The sequence below is a fragment of the Apteryx rowi genome, unplaced genomic scaffold, assembly GCF_003343035.1.
Source record: "Apteryx rowi isolate R43461 unplaced genomic scaffold, aptRow1 scaffold_780, whole genome shotgun sequence".
Lineage (NCBI taxonomy): Eukaryota > Metazoa > Chordata > Aves > Apterygiformes > Apterygidae > Apteryx > Apteryx rowi.
The window spans coordinates 84,482-90,481 of record NW_020451072.1 but is presented as its reverse complement, the minus strand read 5'-3'; positions in this window follow the sequence as shown (position 1 = coordinate 90,481).

Here is a 6,000-nt window from a genome sequence, read left to right as displayed (position 1 = left end):
AAAGTGGTTATGATTGAGCTATGACTCATGGCTCAGTGTAAAATGAGCTACTGTCTTCCACCCGATTTTGCTAGTTACTAGACTTCTAACTCACAACACTGCTGTCACCACAACTGACACCATTGTTTGTAGCATCAGAAACAATCAGAGACTATCAATGAAACCTGGACTCCCATGTTCCCTCCAAAACTGTCCTTGCAGATTGATCTGCAGGGTTCAAAGTGTATTGGCAGGTTTGTGGAGGTAGGTGAGCATGGCTGTGGGAAACGTGTAAATGTAGGAACTGACTCAGCATGATTCAAAAGCACTGTTTCTTCTTTTAAAACAGGTAAATTATCTCTAAGATGGACTTAATCTTTCAGGTCTGGTCAGTGAGAAAGGCAGAGAGAGAATGGCATACTGAAAAAGAAAGGTATAAGAATAAGTTACTGTTCCTCCCTTGATACAGATATGTGCTTGTTCAGATAAGACACAGGGCCAGGCAAACACTACCTAGTCATAAACTACTTTAAACAACTGCAAAATTTGCTGTATACTAGCTGTTGCTGAACCTTAATCTAAAATTTAAACTTTCTTTTAAAAATACAAGCTGGAGGGATTTTGTTTTTTCCTTATGGCACAAGCATAAGCCAAACTTGAGGTGACAGCATTATCCTCCTCAATTCATAGAAGACCTGAAACAATAACTGTGTTGTACATGAGGTATTCCAGTTTGTCACGTATTTGCTTTTAAACAAAATTATTCCATTGAAATATTTTAAGCTTCTAGCTACCCAACAGCCCTCCTGTTCATCTTTACAGGATGTTCAAATTTTAAAATTTGCTGTATATTCTGGTGTTTGGGACCAGCATAACACTACTTTTTTACCCAGTTAATTAATGCAAGGGGAACAGGAATAGGAAGGGATTGAAGGAAGAGCAGATGCTCTCTTTGGTCCCCTGGGGTGAAGATTGGTTCCACTGCTACTCGGTTCTGTATCACCTGTGTGATGGCACCGTCTGCCAGCAGCTCCATCTGCTCCATGAAAATGCCTTCCCTGTAACCCTGTCACAGACCTATGTATAGAGCAATATCCTCTACAGAGCAGCCTAGGGATCAGCTCCTCCAAGCTCATTAGGACTTTAGTGGGGTTGATTATTTCTGTGTTTCATCTTCATCAGAAACTGGTAATAAGTTGCATACGTTGATCCAATCTCTGTGATTGTGTGAGGTCTTGACTTTCAAGATACATTTTATGTAAAATGTAAGATTCAGCATCTGAAGAGGGTCTGCACAGACATTACTGTGCCAGAGGGAAAAGTAATTAAATCTTGCAATAGGTTAACAGCTTGTTCATAGACTAAACATGGGCAGGAAAACAGTCCAGTGAGAAGATCAAAACTACCTCCCAATTAAAAACATCAAATCCATAAAATTCTCAAAAGTTGCACAATTCATTCTTGGTTCACATGAAGGCAAACCCGCCACTATTGAACAAAGGCATGTTTTCCTGTGAAATGGCACATACTGCAGATGGACCCTCTTGCAGCTTTTTTTTTCCTGTGTATTCTTTTGCCCAAGACAGCTCCATGTTTAACTCTTGCCACTGGAACCCACTTTTCACCCATCTAACAGTCTGCTGATACCACCAAAATCCGCAGCAAGCCTACCTGTGTCTGCTGTATGAGATCAGCTGCTAAGTAAGAGAACCTTCTATGTAGTGCTTAGGAAGTCAGGAGGAAGAGGTGGAGGAGAGGAATATAAGATTGAATGGATGGTGAAGCGTGTGTTGGTGGATGAGAGAGGGGCAGGATTTCTTTACCATGATGTGCTACCCTCCTGAGGAAGAATTTTTATTTTTAGGGGACCCATGTTAAATTGTGGATAATAGATTGCTCTTTTACCAGTGAAAGTTTATTTAACGTTTAGAAAGTCTATGTCAAAAATTCAAGTAGAAAATGCTGGTAATCTCTGCTCTGCTGTTCTAAGTATGTGCTGTCTGTCCGTGGTGCCTCATGATAAATATTTGCAAGCCAGCATTGAGTAGAGGGTGCTTTTGTTACTTGTTCAGCAAGGACTGTGATGGTGCTCAAAAACTCAGTTTAAAAGAAATAAAATATTCTTTACTACTCTTCTTCTATCTTTTAGTTTCTAACCTTATGATTGAGGATGGTAGATTATCTGAAAATAGCTGGCAGTTCTTAAAGTATCCCTGTTTTGCAGCTAGGGACAGGCCTTTCTCACAGGTCAGCTCTGCAAACCAGCCCAAAGAGGAAGGGGGAGAGGGCATGGAGTGGTGTCCTTGCTGTGCTGCAGCCCCTGAAAGATGGGAGGGGAGGCAAGTATATTGAGTACCTTGGGGCATGTAGGTGTTTCAGCTGAAATCGCTGAGCTAGGAGGCCATCTGCTGTGATGGCCGCTGCTCGCAAGCATGTGAGAGAATATATTTAAAATGAGTTGCAAGCAAGTTACAGAAGGAGAGAGAGTGTGTGTGCACTTTCTTGCACTGGCAATTGCTCATCAGGCAGGGCTGTGCTGATTTATTGTCTGGCACAGAGCACAGAAGCAGTAAGCAAGCCCTTGCCTGAATTTTGGGTTTTTTTTTTTCATGGAGTGAAGATGGTGGCTTCCAGAGCTGTTTGGAGGCAGGCACATCAGCCAAACCAGCTCCCAGTGATGCCAGGGGAAAACTGCACTGGTGCTAGCAGTACACCCAGCCAAATAACAGCTGCTTCTGATTACATTGTATTTCACATCTCTGGGAAGGAGGCAGCCTGTCTCATTTCTGTTTTTTCTTCTCCCCTCCCCCTGTGTAAATCTGACCTTTTTATGAGATGTGTTTATCTGTAGTCAGTGACAAAGTGAGCTGTGGAAAAGGATTTTTGCCTACTTGTTGTTAGGCTTTTGTTAGTGAAGCATCACATGCCACTGTCCTATAAAGCTGTGCTGTGATGGCAGGGTGCAACAACAGCAAAAACTGTAGTTCTAGTGTTGGTTGGGTTTTTTGTTTTTTTTTTCTTTCATTTTCTCTCTCGCTAATTCTCAGTTGAAAATACAGAGAACATCACTGCAAGTTGGGAGACAGGCTATAAGTGTTGCATCTCTTCTCTTGGATCCACTCTGGGGCTTTACTGTGCATTTTCACCCTTTAATAAAAGGAACAAAAAGGATTACTATGTGACTGTTATTCCCCCTCCCTCTCCTGTGTCTGACAGGTACATTTCTTCTTGCTTGTTTGGGATGGCAGCTCCTATGTGGACTGAGTCTGTAAATGTTCTTAACTTAGGAAAACCTTTCATTTTAAAAATCACTGCATTAGCTGTGAATGCAACTGCAGAACTGTTGCAATGTCATATGTAACCCCAGAGAGAAGGTGTACAGCTCTTCTTGCCACAGACTAGGTGGTACTGCTTCCCCCCAACTTCTTTCTGCTTCCCCCCCAACTTCTTTCTGCTTCCCCCCCCAACTTCTTTCTGCTTCATCTTGCCATGTTACTCCCTCCTGCTGATCCAGACTGTCACAACTGCAGTGGATTTATACCTCTTACCACCTAATAATTCTTGCTGTCTGGCTGCTGTGTGGTCTGTCACTCTCTGTGCTCCATTGCTTGAGCAGGGGGGTCAGACTAGATGATCTCCAGAGGCCCCTTCCAACCTCAACCACTCTGATTCTGTGATTCCTTTGTTCTCAGTCCCTCCTGTTGTACTGACTCTTAATTCTACCATCTTACATACTGCTTGTGTATGTCTTTCATGTCTATGACCTCTTTTTTTTTTTTTTTTTCCTCACCTCATCTGCTTGCCTGTAATTCATCCTTTCAGATGTTGAAAGAGAGTATAACATTTAAGTCCTAGGAAATAAGTCTGCAAGGGATTGGATAGGTCAGTCTTCCTGCTCTGGATAGTCAATCTTCCTGCTCAGGGTAATATCAACTATATCCAGGGGTATCCATGAGACATTTTGGGGCTCAAATACCTCGTGACACATCCTTCTTCCACCTACCACTACTTGTAGGCTCCTAGCAGCTACCAGTGCAGCTTCCAGCTGCCCCTTTTCCTGGGTGGTACATGGGGAGCGTTACAGTGTCCAGAAGAAAGCCATCCTTGAAGGCTCTATTTGGGTTCATTTTTGTGCCGTCTTGGCTACGGGTCTGACTACCCTTAAAACTATTTCTGACAGAAATTCAGTTTGCACATTTAATCTTAAAACCACCAGATACTAACCACTCCCTACTCCCTCCCTCCTTTCCTCCAGCAATCTGTTCTAGTACTCAACTATCTTAATGTTGGGAAGTTTTTCCTAACGTCTAACTTAGGCCTCTCCTTGAAACTCTCACATATGGTAACCACCTTCTACTGAAGCTGAAATGGAGACAGTTAAAAATTCTTCCCTATTTATGATAGCTGATAACATGAAAAACTATTACCTCTTATGTGCCTGGGGAGTGTCTGGGGCCTAGGGAGTTTAAAAAGTGTTTGTACTGGTCCATGATGATGTTACTAGCCCAGTATCCTGTCTGCAGCAGTGGCCATAACTGCATGTCAGGAGAAGAATAAAAACAGGGCAAACGTGTTATGATACTTTCCCCTTGAAATGCTGTTCCAGCCTCTGTGTTTTCAGCTCAGGGGATTGCATGATCTTGGTGCAGCTTGTCTATTTAGTGATCTTGCCTGGATCTCCCTTGCGATATTTACAGTCTCCCCTTGAATGTATGTAAGCTCTTGAAGCTTACAGCCTCCAAGAAGCTGTGTGCTCACAGGCTTCTTTGGCAAGGAGTTTGAGAAATCTACTGTCCGCTGTGAATAACAACTGCCCTTAGTTTGCTTTGCAGATGGAGTTGAGGGATTGGGTACACTGCTGTCCCTCTGGGCCTCAAAGAGGGACAGAAGCATCAGGAATGTTACAAAAGGCAGCAAGGGAACTCTCAGAATATCCAGAGATGTACATTTATAGGCCTATTCCAGAAAGAGCTAAGGAGAGAGAGTATTTTGAATAGAAACATCAGTAGAAAAAGGTTTAGGAACTATAAACAAAAATCCCTGGTGTCTCCTGGTGTTTTGGATTCTTGCTGTGTTCGGGTTTTCAGAGGTTCATTATGAAGAACCGAACTGGCACTGAAGAAACACTGACTCCGTTGTAGATTGTCTCCTAATGAGAACAATCTGCAAGACCCCAAATTTTGGCCAACTGCCTGTGGAGAAAGTGTCACCCTGGTTCATAGTCCGTTAGCCACCTCTCTGCAGATTTTTCAAAAGCTCCAGCCCAATGCAGTGATCATCTCCCATTCTGCCAGCCTGGAAACTGCAAGTCCCACAGTTCTCTGTGTCTGGGGTGATGTGCCAGAAGTCATTTGTTTCCCTAAATTAGTGTAACTGGGAAACTAAGAAACGTGCTGTGATGTGACTACTTGAGCTTTCTTTGTGACCAAGGTAAAAAGAATCTGTTATAAAAGGCTTTCTCAAAAAAAAAAAATCTTTCGATATAATACTTTTTTTGATGTATTCTTAAAGAAATAGGAAAGCAACTGATGGTTCAGTGCAGTTCATGTTTCATGTTAAGTAGATAATTTTAGCAGAAAAGTTAGCTAAAGCAAATAATATTACTTTATATATTTAAATGAATATTCTTATAAATATATCAGTAGTTAATACTCATTAGTTACAGTTTTCATGACCAAGCAACTTTTAAAACAGTTTTGCCAAGTATGGCGTGGATTTGTGCAATATATGTTGAATAATATCCTTGAACCTCATCTATACTAAAAATTATACTATTGTTCTATGCCCACTGGAGTGGAGTCTATTTTCTGATATTTTTATCTGTTTGTTTTAATTATATTATTTTTTAAAGGATGTGGTCTCTCAAATCTTAAACTGTAAGTGATGTGGGAAAGATTTTTGTCAATGGTGCAACTCTCAGGTATCGTTTCAGATGTAAACATCTTGTATTGCTGGGAAAAATGTGGTGTAGAGGTTTTAAGAAAAATGCTTCAGGAACTGAAGAGGTAAGAATGTTGCCTT